Raw genomic sequence first — 19944 nt, 5'->3', positions numbered from 1 at the left:
AAGGTAGTTCCCCATGGACACATATGGGACTGAAAGCTTGATCCTGAGGTAGGAACCATTGTTTTTTTTGACAGTCCCTTCATCTGTCTAGGTGAGATTAGCCATTGTCTGAGCCAGGTGGCAGGTGCCCATGCATGGCTTACATGATGTCTAGTCAGTATTCTTTTGTTAATCCTCACCTGAGGATATTTTTCCCATTGATTTATTTTGGAGAGAGTGGAAGGGCAGGAGAGAGACACACAGAGAGAGAAACAGATGTGAGAGAGACATATCAATTGGTTACCTCTGGCACACATCCTGATTAGGACTGGGGATTGAGCCTGCAACCAAGGTACGTGCCCTTGACTGGAATTGAACCCATGACCCTTCAGTCTGCGGGCCAACACTCTAACCACTGAGCAAAACTGGTGAGGGCAAGCCAGAATTCTTAACCATAAAATATCCTAAGATTCTGTGAGTCAGATTGGCTTCTGCCTATGTTTAAATTACTCCAGGAAACCTACGTGTATAGCTGTTGAAAAAGGTTCCAGGTATCAACCACAGGTACAACTTCCATTTTCCAGATAAGGATCTGACACCTAGAGAGATCCAGTATCTTGTCCAAGGTTAGATAGCTAATAAATGAAGAGCCAGGATTTGAAGTACGGTCTATTGATGATTACAACATATATCAGAGTATAGCAACATATTCTCTTGCAGAATTTCTCACCTGTCTTGCTTGTATAATTTTTATTTCAGCAGTTTCTCCTGTTATTCAAACCTTATGTGAAGCTATTCCAGCAAGCATGTGTAATGGAGAATAGCATCAAATGTTGGACAGTCTATATTTAGAAACTATTTTGGATACCACTCATCCTTAAACTGTTGCTGAATTTTTCTACACATTCCCCACTCCTCAGCATTCTTTGTTTCACAGAAAATTGTCAGGAAAAACTTATTAAAAAATGGATCACTAAAACCTGTAGTGGCTCACCATTGCCAATAATAACCGTTTCTAGCTTCTGTTCCCATGCAACTTAGCTTTGGAACATTTTAAACACACAGGTGTTCATGTCTTGCCCTGGATAGATGCTTTTAGGCTGGGTACTATGCAAATAGGTTACATATACATATGTAATTTTTTAATTATAAAGGATTATATGTCCATAATAATCTCTTCATCCTCCACAAAAATTTCCCAGCATGAAAATAAAAAGTCTATATCTTACCTTCAAAGCCATTTCCAGCGTTAGGAACAACTTCTTACTGGTACAACTTTGGTTCCTTTTACAACTGGCTCCTAATGCCAGGTATTGGCTTTCATAAGAAAATGCTTCATGGGTGGATCTGACTCACACCAAATATTGCCACACACTGATTATAGGGTGAGAAGCAAGCTCATTGAGCTGACATCCAAAGTTCCTCACATTCTTACTCTAACTCCATCTTTCTCTGGTCTGATGTTCTAGGCACAGGCATTTTCCAGATGCCAATGTATTTTTTCACATTGTTCTCTCAGAGTGGTATGTCCTAACCTCCATTCTCTACCTATTATTATTATTATTATTATTATTACAATGAACTCACTTCAAATGAAATTCATCTATGAAAGTGTCATTTACTCTAGTTTTTAAACTGTTTTTTTTTTGGGTCATTTCCCCTAATACTTCCAGAACACTTATTTTATTCTACTTTGAACTATGTGATGACATTGTACGCTATGCTCATTTAACTCACCAAAATCGAACTGCAGACCTTCACAGGAGAGTAAAAGCAAGAGATGATGAGTAGAAATCTGTTGTTCCCACAGTTGGAATCAGTTCTCCAGGTGCTTCTTAGGGTGTTGATCCATGTGAAACTTTTAAAGTTGGACTCTACTCAATTTTCATGTTACATGCTGCCTTTAGAACCCCACTTCCCCAGCCAGATACTAGTCCCAGTAATTGTTTGCATGTGTCAGCGCACTAGTTGAGTATTCCCCTCTTTCTTAGTTTCTTGAAAAAGGAAGTAACTTCTAAGCAGAGCTTAGTGGTTAAACTTCTGGGCTCCGGGGTTACTCTGCTAGGGTTTGAATCTCACCTGTACCTCATCCTTGGGTAGAATGACACATATTCTAGTTTATCTGGGATGGTCCATTTTTATACCAACTGTCTTAGCATCCTATGTAGTTAGTGCCTTCTTTACTCTAAAAAAATGTTCTGATTTAGATGAAAAACTATATAATCACTCTTCTTTGGCATATCTGACTTAGTCTCTTTAAGCCTCAGCTTTTTGAGCCTTAGAATGATATCTACTAAGACTTATGTCTAAAGCATGAAGAACAGAACCCTGCACATAGTGAACTTATGTAATTCGTTAGTCATATTTCTGTATTGTTTTGTTTACATGTGGAGTGTGTCTAAGTCACACAGTCTAGTACTCACTCACCAATAGTCAGGGCTGTGGCTTCCTCTCACAATACCACTTCCTCACAGTATTTACTTTCAACTGTCAGAAAATTGTTTTGATATACAAATTTTGTTAGACCATGACATTTCATTACCACATATAAAAATTGTCATTATATTTACATACATATATAAATACATATACATGTATCTAGCTAATCTGTCTGTCTATAGATATATAGACACACATACAAAGATAAGTTCATAAGGTCTTAATGTGAATACCCCCTGCCCTCACAGATAGGATGCTCTGATATACTACAAAGCATGTGTGACATCACTTAGTGATCTACAATATTCCAATAATCTGAAGAATCCTACCTAATAAAAAGGTAATATGCAAATAACCATCACTCCGCTACGCCCACGATTGGGCGGCGGGAGGCTGGGGGGCGGGACTCGGGGTGGCATATCCGGCCATTGAGAAGCACGGTGGGCGGGACTCCTGCGCCCCACGCCTCTCAACAGCCGGATTGGCGGCTGCTGAGGGGGGCTGCCTCGGACACCCTGGACACCCAACTCTGCTGCCATTGGAGGCTTTTGGCCTGGTGCACGCGTGTGCACCCGGATCCCCTGCCGTGCTCCCCTTCATCAGCGCCTCAAACCCCAGCAGCAGCGGCAGCGACTGGGGATGAGCTGGTGATCCCAACAGCCTGGCAGCTCAGTGGCGGCGGCGGAGGCAGCATTGGGCCTGGGGACTGGCGAACAGGCAGAAGATGGCCCTGATTGCAGGAGGCTAGGCCTAGGGACCCTACCCGCACGAGTTAATCATGTGCTGGGCCTCTAGTTTGGATAATAAGACATAATCTTTTATGGCTGTATGAGATCAACTTTCAAATGTTTTTAAGAGCTAAAGGAATTGAAGAAATCAGAAGTCAAAATGACTTCCACCTAATGAAATATGAACTAGTTTTGGGGTTTTATTGAGTTGGGGTTGAAAAGCACTTTTAGAAATACCCTTAAGTATAAAAAGGCAGAGAAAAAGGCAATGATTAATTAGGTTGCAAGTTTGTTAAGATAAAAATTTGTGGAAGATTTATAGTTTTCTAAGATACTTATTAGAGCTCAGTAAGTGGTTGAGGATCTGACCTGTAAAATATGAAACTCACTTAAATAAACTACCAAGAACAGAATAAACGGTCTTTGCTTTATAAACTTTGCTCTTCAAGTTGAGAGAGAAGCCATCTAGAATGCAGTCTCATTCCCAGGGTTCTGAGAAGCATGCCATTACTCCTTCCATTTTGAGAGAGGAGTTGCCAATCAAGCAAGCTTATTTTGCAGGTCCTGCAGAGGAGGAATAACCCATTAAGTTTTACTCTCTCTTATTCTTGGTAGCACTTTATCTGAAGTGCCTATTTACCAGCACGCTCTCTAACTGGGCTGAGTTATGATGAAAGTGCTCTCAGAAGTAAGTCCAGGGCATCTGCTGCAGCCTTTGCTTTACACGAATGAGTTTCTATTTACAACCAACATAGGTGCAGTGCCCTCTCTAGGATCTCCGCAGAGCCTACCCCCATGAAGGATTAGAGGAGATTCCATTGTTTCCTCATTCTCTCATGTCTCCTGCTCTATCTTAGAAGTCAGTGGGCTTCATTTCACCCTTTATAATGACAGATGTAACAGTTCCTCTTGAGATTCAGATCTTAATTTTTCAGTTCTTTTTTTTCATGTCATGATAAAAAATTCTGGGGAATATATAGTATCAGCTTCCTTTCAGATTCATCATTTCCATATTTTCATCTGCTACAACTGTTTAATTAGGAGAGGCTTCTTTTGGTAGGCTCCTTTTGTATAACTTTAATGAAACTGAAGAGCATGAAATGTGGTTTCCCTGCTTTTAAATGAAGTTACTTTTATAGAAATAAGATGAGAAATGGAGAAATTGTTGAAGTCACAGTGCATGAAATTAAGGGAGCCCAAACTGTATTGCCAATAGTGCTATTCCCTCCTTAAGTTGATGTTGTGAGGACCAAGGTTGTGGTTGATAACAAACAGGGCTGATGCTGCTTTCTTTAAAAATTTTTTTTTCAAGTCCATAGACTTCTGAAAGACATGCCCTTAAAGATTTAATTTGTTGTTGTTTAGGAAAATTGTATGAAGCAAACTCTGAGGTGGAGGGCTATTTTCATACAGCACAAGAACAAATTAACGATGACATCTAGTTATGAGATAAAACCTGAAGTTGTGCTGGGTTTCATGTAAAGCAGGATTCAACATGTAGAATTGGAACAGGATAATTACAGAAGATTTCAAACAACTTGTACTATAATCAGAAGCCATGTACTAGGAGGCCCCACCAAACCAATAGGGTGTTAGTTTTTCGGGTATTTTAGTCATCATCAACTTTTCTATCATACATTTCTGTCTCTACAAATACAAAGGGAAGAGATGAAGCAATGATTTTTCTTATTCATTAATTAATGTAACAACCACTTTTGAAATTCAGGTATCAAATTCAGATGGTCTGCATTGCCTCACTATACAACTTAGACTAATGTGCCTCACTATACAACTTAGATTAATGTTATAATAGGCAGTTTTTTTTTTTTTTTTTTTGCAGGGGGCAAAAGGGGTAGGTTTAAAAACTGGTTATAAATGCCAGTTTGAAATTATGAAAATATTGAGACATTTTTTCTGCTGTCCTAGAATATTAGGTGATTAATACTCTTAGAACAAAGAAACATTAAGTAACCCCAAGTTTAAAGAGAGAAGCTCCAAGAACTAGTAACAGTTGGGGCCAGAAACCTCCATCAGTGATTATTATTAGCTCATGAGCCTCAGCCTTCACTCCAGCACCCTCGCACCCCATGCAAGAATATAACATAGCATTGAGGAGATGAAGACAAGAGAGGCTCATGGGCTCATGTTTCAGTGCTGCAACATTTTCCTTTTCTCCTCAAGGGACAGCTGGGTGTTTGTCCAGTTCATTCCCACCCATCTTATAATATGGGGAGTTAGGAGCTGAGGGGCTTGGGAGGTCTGACCAGACTTATTTTCTTTTGTCAGAGGGCTGAGAAGTGTGTACACTTCCTCGAGCCTCCCGAAAACTCAGAAACAACCCTCAGTTAGCACTTGGACTTCTGACCTTCAGGGAGCACAGGTTGGTCATTCAGTGTTAGCCAGGAAAGCGTGGACCAGCAACCAGGAGGAGGAGGCCACAGTCAGGAACAGTCAAGAACTCTGCACCTTTTTCCATCTTCCCTCCCACCCACTCTAACTCCAGAGAAGTAAAGTCTTGAGAAGGAGCGATGGGTGAGTCTGCAGTCCCTCAGCCACTCAGAGGCGCTGAGGAAGAGTGACAGAGCCGTCCTGGCCCCGCTCTCTACCTAAAGCTTCTGGAGCCCTAGACCTGGCCTGGGCTGGGGGAGGGGAAGCAAGAGATAAGATTTAAATGAAATAGGAGTGCAATTTTAAACTGGAGGGTGCTCTCATAATTGAGAGTGAACTGAAATGCAAAAGGCTTGCTAAGATGTTGGGTAAAACAAGATTGAAATCAGTTGGGAAAAAGAAGCAGATTCTACCCAGCAATTCAGCTAAATCAGTTTCAATTTAGTTCTTTTGTTGATGATCTCTTTTTTGTAATGTTTGTTTTTACTTTAGGGCAAAATCACTGAAACAATACCTCTTTAATTGACTAAAATTAGGCAAATAAAAGCAACAAATGCTGACTTTTTTTTTTTTTTTCAAATCAAAAACCTCTGATTTTTAATGTTACATTAAGAATACTCTCCCTAACCGGTTTGGCACAGTGGATAGAGCGTAGGCCTGTGGACTCAAGGGTCCCAGGTTCGATTCTGGTCAAGGGCATATACCTTGGTTTTGGGCACATCCCCAGTAGGGGGTGTGCAGGAGGCAGCTGATTGGGTGTGCAGGAGACAGCTGATTGATATTTCTCTCTCATCGATGTTTCTAACTCTCCCTCTCCCTTCCTCTCTGTAAAAAATCAATAAAATATATTAAAAAAAGAATACTCTGCAAGCGAAGAGACTTATGTGAAAAACCAACAAAAACATAAAGAACAAGAAACTCACAAAATTGCTCTGCCTTCTCTATTCTTATCATTTTTTTTAAAAACAGTGCAAAGTCAGGTAAATAATGTTATAATTAGTTATCTTTCAGGAATGGTTTATTTTCTATTTTTGCTCTGCTCTGGGTAATACTTTTTCTATCCTGCTTATCCCTCTGTTTTAGGTTGGGTTTTTGAGGATATTGGTGTGTATGAGGGTTTATTGGAGAGGGCTGTTTGCATCACACTTGTGAGGGAACCAAGGAGGCAGGATTGAGTGCAGGGTGAAGTCAATTGTGATGCAGTCATAACAAAGAGTTGTCCTGAAGTGCCATTCTGGGTTGGGACTTTGTCACTCTCTGCATTGACCAGTCTTGGATGCAGGATACCCTCAGGAAGGGAATGTGACCTGATTCAACTGAGAGTTTCAGCTGCCAATACTCCCAGCAGTGTGAGCTGGTAAACCACCTTACTGGAAAAAGGAAACCCCAAAACCCCAAACCCCAAACTTCACAGAACCCTCATTTGTAGTTTTTGCCTATTTCCATAGTGTAAATAGTCCCATCATGGCTGATTTCAAACTACTGAATGAGGGTTGGGGGGAGATCCCCCACATCACTGATTCAGTCTTTGGTGGAAGGATCTTAGCAGTCCCCATGACATCTACCTCAATTACTTCTTTTCAGGTACAGTAATACTATAAAGAATTTAAACATTTTCAGCTACATTGGGTACACCATAATGAATAGTTGCAAGTTTCAATTCAGTGAAATTAAATCACCCAGAGTGAGAAAGTCATTTATATCCCATGATATCCCAACAGCCTATTCTTTTGGCAGTCTCATGCTCTGAACCAACAACAACATCTGCTGGCAATTTATTCGCTATTATTTTTTGCCTCTTACTTAACCTACCAGTTCAGAACATCCTATGTTCACTGTTCCCTATTCACCTGTAAGTTAAAGTATTCACTTGTAAAATGTAAATGTAGCTTTTGAAATCTTTTCATATTCTGATTGGGATGTTTTTTAAAAAGACTTCAAACATATAATAATCATTTTCTGCAATCCGCTGCTACCTTTGGCCAATTTTTAACTTATTTCTCTATGCCTTCAGCCCGACTGACTTTCTGAAGGCTTAGGAAGGGCAGACAGTATAAAAGGACCAGTGAGAACTGAATGGAGAAGTGCCAAATGATGGCACACACTGTGGCCATGTTGCCTTTCTGGAACCCATAGTGATTGCTGATCTCAGAGCCTTGTCTGCTTTTCTCACACATCATCAGAGATGGGCCTGTCTTCTATTGAAGATCTCTCTTCCCTTGTCTACTGTGAAATTGAACGTAGTAACCTAACTTCTCTCATTCTTGTTCCTAATATAAGGAAAAATTGTGTGCTTGTAATGTATAAAATACATATTGTTTTATTGGATGAGACTGTATTACTTGAAAAACTAAAAGAAAGCAGACAGAGCCCATGAAATAGGACACAAGTGGAATTTTCAAAACAATAAGGTATTTTCACTCTTTGTAATAATAGTTATCGTTTGTGTCATGAGAGTGTAAAATAGATCCCAATTTTATTTCTCATCTACTTAATTTCTTTTTATTTCTTTTTTTTAATGAATTGGTGGTTTCCTTTATTTCTGGGGATGGCTTCCTGGAATTGACCTACCTTAGACAAGAAAGCCCCAAAGTCGTTAAGAAGGGGCAGAAATGGACATGATATGTTAGTTTTGGCCAAGGCTAAGCTGTCGTAATAAAGGGAACCAGATACAAAACAGCTTCAGGAAGATAGAGGTTACTTTTGGTAACAACCAAGCCTGTACAGGTCCAGGTGACAGGACAGCTGTGCTTCACAAGGACACGGCCCTTGAGGAGCTCATATGTATTCCATCTTGTTCCGCCAGAGTCACCATCCGCTAGATTGCTGTTCTAATTGGCGAGACCCCTGGAGGGATCTGGAATGCCAGCAGGCTGTGTTCCAGTTCATGGGAAGGGGAAAAGTCCAGAGCAGGAGATTTCTTTTTAACAAAGTGACAAGGAAGTTTTAAAATGCAGATGCCACTTCTAATCACATCCACTGCAGGCTGGACAATGTTTCTAGCTGGATGGCATGAAAGTATGTGAGGGGCAGATTTGGGGGGAGAGCTAGCAGTCTGCCACTCTGGCCCCATAAATATTCATGTTTACATTTCTTACCATATTCTTTGTCCCAGGGGAGAGTGCCCAAACCCTGATCCATTATGGCATCAGATAGATCAAAGTTTAGGAACTCCAGGTGTGATGGACACTTCTCTTTAACAGGTCCAGGTAAAGTTCTTCATGGTCTGGTGACTATACAGCAATAGACAAATTGTCAACCTAAAATATGCAATTCAAAACTGTCACGCAGAGACAGACAAATACCATATGACTTTACTTATATGTGGAATCTAAAGAAAAAATATAAACAAAGAAACAAAATAGAAATAGACTCATAGATAGAGAGCAGACTGATGTTTGCCACAGATGAGTGGGATTGGGGGACTGTGTGAAAAGGTGAAGGGATTCAGAAGTACAGATTGGTAGTTACAAAACAGGCAAAGGCTTGTAAAGTACAGCATAGGGAATATAGTCAATAATATTGTATTATGTATGGTGCCAGGTGGATACTTGAAATATCGGGGGGATCATTTTGTAAATTATATGATTGTCTAACCACTATGCTGTTCACCTGAAACTAATACAAAATAATGTTGAATTTAAACTGTAATTAAAAAGAAAAGCTCCCACTCAAAAAATGAAAGAATTGGAAAAGTCCTGAGTATTACAAAAACTTCTGCCCTAGCACTGGAGCAGCAGAGTACAGTCAGTATAGCCCATCTGACAACCCTCTTTTCTGCTTTTTAAAAAAATCCTCATCAGAGGATATGTTGTTATTGATTTTAGATGAGAGAGAGAGAGAGAGAGAGAGAGAGAGAGAGAGAGAGAGAGAGAAACATCGATCGGTTTCTTCCCATACTCATCCAGACTGGGGATTGAATCCTCAACCTAGGTATGTGCCCTGACTGGGAATCGAACCCACAACCTTTTGGTGCATGGAATGATGCTCCAACTAACCGAGCCACTTGGCCAGGGCTCAGTTTTGCTTTCTGAGAGAGCTCCCATGTCCATTTTCCTCTGTGGACCCCAGCTTTATCCTTTATAAGTATCTCACTTGTCAGTTTTTCTTTATCTGAAGTGGGTATTGAAAAGTTTTTGCCATCTCCTCTGGCTAAAGCTGGCCTGAGGCCTAGAGTTTCACCAGGTTTGTGATTTCTTTGGTAATCCAATTTCCTAAAAAAGAATGTAGACCTTGGATCTATTTGCTTCCAGCCATTCCGTTGACAGATAACCTTAAATAAATATTTTTTTTCTAGATAGAGTCCCATGCCTGCCTATCTGCTTTTATTTGCTGGCATCTCTGCCCAGTCCATCCCCAGTTCTTCGGATAGGCTTGGGCTGGAAGACAACACTCTCCCACCGCCTTCTGTACTGGATGCATTTCATGCTAAGACACTTACAGGAGGGGTTTGACAGGGACCCCTGGTAATTGACTTACGTCCTACTCTTCTCAGGTGTAGAGCAGCTTGTTTCCAGTTCTGTGAGTCCTGTTTCCAGGTTCTCAGGTGATTTAGATATCAGACTACACACAGAGAGTTTCACTGAACAGATGTGTAGTTCTTCCCAGGTCTGTCTTCCAACTGGGAAATTCATGCCTGAGTTTTTCTCTTTCTTATGTATCTTATTAAAAGCGGCAAGGAACAACTAAGCCCTAAATTTCTGGTTGATACCCACCACTTTCTCTAGACTTATAGGCTCCTGGGGCCTGCTTTCTGAGTTAACACTGGTGAGAGTTTTGCTAAATGCTCTACCAGCCACAACAAGGGGTACAGAAGGCTAGTGGGCGATCTAGCTCTTCACTGCCTATGACCACCTAATTTCTAAACCAGTTCACAAATATATTTTAGGTTTTGTTACTTAGTGTCCTGCTTCCAGGTGACGACTTTTGTATTAGGCTAAGGCAAGGAGAAGATTATGCTGCTATAACAAAACGATCCCAAAATATGACATATATGAAGTACCAGTCTGGCTGGTCCAGGTCTTAGGATAGTTCTGCTACTCAAGATCACTGGTAGACCTAGTTTTTGTCTATTGTGTTGTTTCACCAACCCTCACCAATATTTCAAGATCTATTAATATTTTATAAATTACTACACTATGCTATTACTAGAATTTTCCTCCTGTTTCACAAATAGTAAGGATCTGAAGCCATTCTGCACAAATGCCTTTTTGACTGGAATTGTTTCTTAACTGGAGGCAGTCCAGCCCCCTTAGCAGGCATTTATGGGGATGTTTTGGGCAGTTGAAATGTCTGGTGATTGCTGTAAGTATTTAATGACCAAGAGGCCTAAATTTAAGGTGAGGGACATGATTACAAAATTAAGCATGGTCCCACCCAAAGAGTGTGAAAAATTAAATTTCCTATTCTCGGCCCTCATTTTCAGGTCATTAGTTTCAGAACTGAGACAAGAATATAGATCTTCTGACTATGTGTTAGGCTCAATTTCTAAAATCCAATCCATGAATAACAGTCTTGAGGGAAGTTACAATTATTTTATTTTTGCTATGCTCTTGGTCCCACCTGTTCTATAGCAGCAGAAACTTACCTGCATAATTCTGTTTTTCTCTTGCTATATTAGAAGAGTGAAAAATCTCTTAAAAATAGAATGACAGTTGTAGGGACAGGAAATAAACATCTACACACAGTATCTCTATATGCATATATAAATAGGAATGAAACCAGACAAATATAGACTGATTATAGAGCAGGATGACTTTATTTTGCTATGAGGTTTGTGGAATCAATCTCATTGCTTTTCATTCAGATGTGTGGGCATGAAGGTGCTATACTTTTTCTATTTAAATAAAGAAGGTACAGGAGTGAAGTGTGGAAGCTTCGGGATGGGTGTGACTGAGTCCATGTGCAGTGGGCAGAAACTTGTGGATTAAGTGTCAGGCCGCAGGCTTGGTGTCTAGGAGGCTGAGACTAAGAAACCGCGGGACAGAAAAGAGGCAACCGAGATCTGGGCCAGGGAGGCCACAGGGACGAGTGCAGAAGTGAGCGGGCAGCAGGCTTGTATCCAGCCAAGTGCTGAGAAAAGAAGCAGGTGGCACCAGGAAAAAGAGGTCTCAGCACTGAATAACACGGTGCAGCCAAGTCTGCCTTGTATGTTTCCTGCTGCAAACCATGTAACAGCAACAACAAAACAAAGTAGAAACAAAACATAGTAACCCTATCTAATAAAAGAGTAATATGCAAATTGACAGTCACTCCAACACACAAGATGGCTGCCCGCATGTGGTCAAAGATGGCTGCCCCCATGTGGACACAAGATGGCCACCACAAGATGGCCAGCAGGGGAGGGCAGTTGGGAGGGACCAGGCCTGCAAGGGAGGGCAGTTGTGGGCAATCAGGCCAGCAGGGGAGGGCAGTTCGGAGGGATCAGGCCTGCAAGGGAGAGCAGTTGGGGGCAATCAAGCCTGCAGGGGAGGGCAGTTAGGGGTGACCAGGCCGGCAGAGGAGGGAAGTTGGGGGCAACCGGGCCTGCAGGGAAGGGTGGTTGGGGAAGGACCCAGGCCTGCAGGGGAGAGCAGTTGGGGGGGACCAGGCCTGCAGGGGAGGGCAGTTAGGGATGACCAGGCCTGCAGGGGAGGGCAGTTAGGGGTGACCAGGCCTGCAGGGGAGGGCAGTTAGGGGCAATCAGGCTGGCAGGGGAGCAGTTAGGCATCAATCAGACTGGCAGGGGAGTGGATAGTGGGTGATCAGGCTGGCAGGCAGAAGCAGTTAGGGGCAATCAGGAAGGCAGGCAGGCGAACAGTTGGGAGCCAGCAGTCCTGGATTGTGAGAGGGATGTCCGACTGGTAGTTGGACATTCCTCGAGGGGTCCCAGATTGGAGAGGGTGCAGGCTGGGCTGAGGGATACACACCCCCGTGCACGAATTTTGTGCACCAGGCATCTAGTAACAATAATAATAAACACTGTGACAGGGCTCCCAGGAAAAGCCAACATGTCACCTGGGAGAATGAAATCAGGAGTAGTAAATATGTTATTTTGACTACAGGCACGGAAGGTCGATAGAAGAGCAAACTGTGACATCATCAGAACCAGTTGTCTGAGCAAAACAGCATATTGTGACTGCAGATCCAACAATGCCCCTGGGGAGGGATATTATATTATTTGGTCTAGTATTTTTGTGTCCTTCCCTGTCAGGTACAGTTTAAACAATTAAAAAAATCTGTTGTGAATAGATATGACAGGATTTGGAGAAGAGACTATAAAACTAAATCCAGTTTGTGAATATGCTGAAATGGGACTATACGCACAGACTTATGGAAGAAGATACAGTAGGAAGACTGTGCCACCGATGGCAGAGTCTGTTCTGAGAGTGGGTCCTTGTTCAGTTTAGAGTCACAGACTGTCAGGTTCTGGAGCTCCTCTGAGTTTCCCATAATGTTCTGATTTCAAGTAGTTTCATATATGGGTAAAAAAGGAGTGTAACTTATTATTTGCCTCCTTGAAAACCTGTCCCATCTTTCTGTTCAGTTTGTACTAACTGGCATTTTCAAATCTGGTACCAGGGAAGGTCACCTTATGGACTTCCTTTTACCTACTCCTTTTCTCAGAACACCTAGCTCAGTAGGATTATGTCTTTTCTCAGTGAATGGCACCCTCCCATTCCCAGACATATAGAATGTTATTATTATTATTTTTTAAAGTAGCTTCAGTTTAGCAACTTAGTGGACATGTTTGAAAGATGGAGCTGGCTAGCCACTTATCAGTCCGCATGCCAAACCTCTCCTTAGTTAGTATTGTCTAATCTGGAGTTCCAGAGTTTAGAATGGGAGGATGTGGGAGATCGGTAATGCAAGATCATTCTTTTCCTTCCCCCATTGCTGAGATTTCTTGCTGCCACGAACTGCACAGCCACAGTTGGCCCATGACAGCCAGGGTGGCAATAGCATGTCACTAAAGTCTTGTCCATCTCATTCTTGAGTCTTCCGTGCCACAGCTGCTCCGATCATCCAGGTGTCTCTTTGCCTTCGCCCAGCCGGATTCTAGCCTGCACTGTGGCAAGTGGTCTCTCTGGCTGCTTGGAGAGAATCAAGAGAGAGAATCTTGGACAGTTAGAGCTGTAAGGGAACTCATGGACCATGTGCTTCAGCTCCGCTTTTGCAGAGCAGGCAAAGGAATGAAACACTAGCTGGGAAGTTAATGAGGGCACCGCTGGTCCTGGAACCCAGGTCTCCTCTGGTCTGTTTGCAAGAGGCCATGACTGTTCCCTTGCCATCGACGAAGACTGCACAGTGCTATCCAAGTATTTGCTCTATAAATAGACACTTCTCAGGGTGCTTTATTCTTCATGTTCTATATAATAACACTATCACCAGCAGCAATTTTCTGCCACCACACAGTTAGCAAACAGAAGAATGAAAAATCCCACTCCCCTCCTTTTCTTTCCCTTTCTGTATTGTGACTCTTCTCCAAGGAAGACCTGGATTGGATGTAAAGAGGAGGGATGTTTGAATCCCTCTTCTTTGCCCTGTGTAATTTCTGTATTTTAGGAAAAAAATTGTATCTTTGTTCCAATTTCCTAAGAAGATGGTAGATTCCTCTGGCCCCATGAGAAATCTCCTTCTTTTCCCTTCATATCAGATTTAATCTTGAAGTGCTACATGTTGTCTGACGGCCTTGCCCAAGATGTCAGGTAGCTCCATGCCACTGTAACTGGAGTCATGGTAATCACTCCTCCCAGGTGGCTGCATCCCCTTCTCTCTGTGACGGTGTCTTGGCTGACGTGTGTTCAGGTGTGTTCCCTGATGGGTGCTTGGGCTTGTGACTGCCATGTGGTGTCAAGAACGACATGTGCATCACTATCTTCTGGGCCATAAGTCCCTGAAAAATGTGGGAACCCCAGAAGTCTGGGTGTGCAATTATAGTGTGATAAGCTCTTTAGTAGTCCATTTATTTGTGCTTTTTCCCATTTAGCAGCTTTTTACTGAGTTTCTATTCTGGGCTGGCTGCTGGGGTTACTTCACTGAATGGAACACATGCACTGCTCTCCAGGAGCTCAGAGTCTAGTTGGGGAGATGGAAGAAATGTGAATCCTATATAATAAAGAGCTAATTAGACTGAACAGCTGAATGACCGTCTGGACAACCATCCAGACGACCTTCCAGATAAAGCCATGAAGCCGGGGCTGTGAGGGCCAGCCGAGGCAGCAAGGGGCTGTGAGGGCTGGCTGGGGCTGCGAGGAACTGCAAGGGCCGGCCAGGGCTGTGAGGGGCTGTGAGGGCCAGCCAAGGCTACAAGGGCCGAGCCCCTTGCACGAATTTCATGCATTGGGCCTCTATTTATTACATAATCTAATCTGATAAGCACTGTGAAAAAAGGCATATTGAAAGCATTATAGAGGAAGCACAAAGAGATTGAATTTCACTTGATCCAAGCGGGCAGAGATGTCTCCTATTGTGGTGATGCTTGAGTGAGTGTGTAAGGACAGGTAGCCATGGGGGCCAGGTAGTCAAGTAGAGGGCAGAGCACATGCAGCAGCACAGAGCAGTGAGCAGACATGTCTTCTTGCGAAATCGCAATATTTTGGTAAGGCAGGGGTGCTACATGAGAAACAGGATTAGAAAGGCAGCGAAGGCCCAGATCACAGCAGGCCTTTTTAGTTAAACTTGGATGTTGAACTTGACTGTGAATTTAATGGAAGCTGTTGAAGCATAATGTTACCAGATTTATGGATGGGAAAACGGACCCAAGCAATAGGGTTGGTTCAGGGGTAGGTTGTGAAACTGAAGGCAAAGAGATGGGTTAAGAATCAACCATAGTTGTTTACACAGAAATGTTGGCTTGAAACAAGGCTGTAATAGTTGGAGATTGACAGCTGGGTCCCAGAGCTGTTGTAGTCTAAGAATTGGTGGGACTTGCTGGCTGAACATGGAGAAGGAAACAGATTAGGATATCACTCAGCAACTGAACTGGTACCAACTACTGAGATAGGAAGAGAAGGGGCAGGCTCTCTGATGGGGTGAGGTTGGGGTGGGAAACATGGAGTGACAAGCCTGTGGCCCATGTGAGTGGACCTGTCTAGGAGGCAGTGGAACACAAAGGTCTGTAGCTCAGCAGAAACACCAGACCAGAGATATGGACTTGGCCATCGGCGAATTTATGGTGGCTAAACATTTACATATGGACAGGATACCCAGGAAGATAAGTCGGTATAAATAAAAGAGTGGGTATGAATCAGGCTTCCTGGGTTCTCATGCTGGCTCTACCACTCCTGGGCTGTGTAACTCTGGTCATGTTACCTCCCTCTCTAAACCTTGTTTTTTTAATTGTAAAATGAAAAATGGTAACCACCTCATGCATAATGTGAAGTCTTTAGTCAAGTGCCTGGCACATTGTAAATGCCAATCATATTGGCCACTATTATTGATATTATTAAATTGAGAGTCTAAGGTGGGAGCTGCCCAGGGAATTTCAGATATGGGCTATTTAATATTTCAGAAGAAGCAAAGTGAGAGGAATAGCAGGAGAGTTGGGGTTAGCCATGAGCAATTTAGAACTGGGGAGGAGAATATATTTAGAAGTGAGTGGCCACCAAAGTCAAATATGACTGTGAGCTCCAGAAGGAGTAGGTCTGACAAGCACATTAGATGGTGAAAGCAGAAGGCAGTGGATCTGAAAGTAAATGGATGATGGAGATGAGTGTAGAATACTGTTTTAATAAGTTTGGCTATGAAATAAAGAGAATGTCAGTATCTAGATGAGGTTTTGAAAAAGAGAAAGGACTTTTCTAAAGTTGGCAGGAAACTGGCATTTTCATAAACTGATGGAAAATAAATTGTGGGATGGTGAGACCCAGTTTAAAACTCAATGCTGATCTCTCCTTCCTATGCTAGATAAAGTGTATTACATCCTGAAGTCCAAGGTCAAGGGAGAAAAGAGAAGAGAACCAGCTTTAGCTAATTTCTAGGCATTGTGCAATGTGCTTTTTATTCACTCATGTATTCAGTCTTCGTGGAGACTTGGCAAGAGAGTTGCCCATTAATAATTCTTTTTAAAAATATATTTTTATTGATATCAGAGAGGAATGGAGAGGGAAAGAGATAGAAACATCAATGAGGAGAGAGAATCATTGATCGGCCGCCTCCTGCACGCCCCCCACTGGGGATTGAGCCTGTAAACCGGGCATATGCCCCCAACTGAAATCGAACCCAGGACCCCTCAGTCCGAAGGCCAATGCTCTATCCACTGAGCCAAACCATCCAGGGCCCATTAATAATTCTTATTTCCATCCAAAGAAACTAAGACTTACAGAGAGTAGGTAATTCACCCAAGGTCACAAATAAAGGTTGGGATTTGACCATGCTCTGTTGCTTTCAAAGCTTGTATTGTGTCTTCTGAGCTATTCAGTGGTTTCATTTATACGATAGATTTTTGGAGAGTAGATATTTATTATGATGGATGCGTGTAGCAGACAACTTCAGCTCTGCCCGCATTCCCTTGGGTCCCTTCAGACTTTTTCTGCACATTGGCTCATATTGCTTTCTTTCCCTATAGCCAGTACCTGCACCTCTTCATTGGAAGGCTGTCCTTACCAGTAGGCTATAAGAATGTACTTTTCTGTGTAGAAAGCAGGAAATTCCTGGGGTAATAGGTTCTCTACTACCTCCCCATACTCCTATTCTTTAAGCAATGCTCAATGGGTGCCATGGGGTAATACCCAACCCCCTAGCCCCTGATATAAAAAATGAAGTGTGACTTACACTGTCATCAGATTCCCTCCACAGAATCTGCTAATTACCCTCAATGGCAGCGATTTTCAACTGCTGTGCCACAAAAATGTTTAAAGCTTGCAATACCTGACTACTTAGTCAGGGCCACTGACCTCTTTTCCCTTCGATTGCCAAATAAAAAAAAAATGATAACAGTTAACATAACAATAGATGTCCAGTGTGAATGAATCAAAGTTGTACCAATTTTTTATCAGATCGGCAAAATATATATATACTTTTGGTGTGCTCAGAATTTCAGTAAGTAGTTTACTAAATTTCATCTCATGTGTGCCATGAGATGAGAAAGTTTGAAAATCGCCGCTGTCTGGTTCTTTGCTTATTATCACATCTTCACTTGTATTCTGTATGAGCTTCCTACTACAGTTGTAACCATGTCACAATTTTAGTGATTAAAAAATAAAACAACAAAGGTTTTTCATTTTTCTGCAGAAGTCCTATTGGGTCTCACTAGGCTGGCTGGCACGACTGTTTCTTGCTGTAGGCTCTATGGGAGAACCTTTTCCTATAGAATTCAGTTCCATGTGATTGAGGCTCAGTTTCCTTGATGGCTGTCAACTAGTTCCACCCTTATCTCCTAGAGAGGCCTCTCTCTGGTCCTTGTCCATGGCCCCCAACATCTAAGAGCCAGCACAGGGTATCAGACCTTTCTCATGCTGCCATCTCCCTGACCTACTCTCCTGCTACCCCTTTCACATTTAAGGCCTCTTGTGATTAGATTAGGCCTGTCCATATAACCCAGGATAGTCTCCCTATTTTACGATCAGCTGACTAGTAACCTTAATTCTATTTCAAACATCACTGGAGGCAAAGATGACAAAACAGAAGCTGTCCTTCTTTGGGCAAATCTTGAGAAGACACATTCTTTGGAAAAGACAGTAATGCTGAGAGAAATAGAAGGTAGCAGGAAAGAGGAAGACCAAACGTGAGATGGGTGGGCTCCATAAAAGAAGCCATGGGCATGACCTACAGGAGCTGAGCAGGGCTGCTGAGGGCAGGACACTGTGGACATCACCCATTTGTAGGATCACCAGGAGTCAGAGCAGACTCAGCAGCATGTAACAACCTTACTTCTCTTTTGCTGTATAAGGCAACATATTCATAAGGTCTGGGTACTAGAAGGTAGACATCTTGGAGGGGGGAGCATTGTTCTGCCTACTATAATCTCTTTGTAGTCCCACTCTCCCTCTTTGTTTCTTTTCTTCTTGAAACAGTTCCTAATAAATATTTTCACAGGAATCTTTGTCTTAGGGTCTGCTTTGGGGGAATTCAACCCAAGACAATGATGAATGCTCTGAATTCAAGGACTGTTTTGGTTAGTGAATTGGGAATAGCTGTGAGGAGCTTAGGTCAGCATTCTACGTACAGGCAGAAAACAACCACTGCTGGGCCTGAGTACGTACTTGCTGGGCTCGCTGGCTCTCTGGCAGTCAGGCAGGAAGAACACGGGAGATGCTGCTAATGAGATTCTCCCCACTCACCTGAAATCCTCTGCACATCATCAGCGGCCTTGCCCACCAGCGAGTCTCTGTGCATGGCATTTATAAACACCAGCATGCAGCTTTGCCACAACTGTCAAAGGTGGCAGCTCGTTAGTTAGCAACAGATACCAGCCAAGGCTGGCCCAGCCCTGATTCCGGGTGGTGAGGCATAGAAAATGAACATGCCACCCAGTTCAGGGTCGATATGCAAAACAAGAAAGGAGGCAAATGGAAGCTTGACAGCCTGTCACGAGGATTATGAGCTGCCTTCCAGAATCCTGTGGGCTCCAAGCTCCATGTACACACTTAGCCAGTCAGTGTTCTATCACAGTTCTTTATCTGCTTGGCTCTGTTTCATCAGGTGCCCAATTCCTTGTCCTCTAGAGATACAGACTCTCCCATTATGTCCCCAGCAGGAGAGTCCCCAGTGTTCACCTCTACCACTAGTGCACGCATTGAAACCTGGGACCTTTACTGGTGTGTTAGCCAGGTTAATCACGGGCTCTGCCAGGTGACAAAAGGAGGAGGGGGCTCTGAGCAGCCCTGCTGAGCAGAGCTTACATCTGATCCTGGAAAACAGCACTTCAGAAAGCATTAGTTAGAAGGCTGTGCCTGAAGGAGGCCTGTGTTCATGGTTGTGATATGTGCCCCATGCCTGCTTTTCCTTTGCCTCCACTCCCTTTCTTTCACCAGCCTAAAGCTTCAATTTATACTTCCACTTCCCTTTACAGCATAATCCTCACTCCCTGAAATTTACACCTACATTCCAGACTCCACATGACGGCTACGTTCATAATGCCACGCATGAAAAGGCTTTTATGATGTTGAATTTTATACTTCTCAACATTTTTTACCACTACTTTCAAAATATACATTCTTAATATCCCAACAAAGGGGAGCAGACTAAAAAGAGAAATACCATAAAGTAATTCAGTGAAGAACTAATAAAAGATGCAATCAATCAAGTGAGTGACAGGAGAAGTTTCTCTCAACATCAAACCTAATGGTTTCTTTTTCTGGTATAAAAGTGCTCCATTAACAGTGTGAGTCTTTTATTTCGGTAATTCACACAAGTGGTTGCCAGATGTAGTTTATTTTCAGGAGGGCACACTTACAGAAGCAGCACACTGAGTGGAGACAGAGTTATC

This window comes from Cnephaeus nilssonii (genome assembly GCF_951640355.1).
Source record: "Cnephaeus nilssonii genome assembly, chromosome: 5".
NCBI classification, from domain to species: domain Eukaryota; kingdom Metazoa; phylum Chordata; class Mammalia; order Chiroptera; family Vespertilionidae; genus Cnephaeus; species Cnephaeus nilssonii.
The sequence above is the reverse complement of the archived record's forward strand: the minus strand, read 5'-3'. Positions refer to the sequence as shown.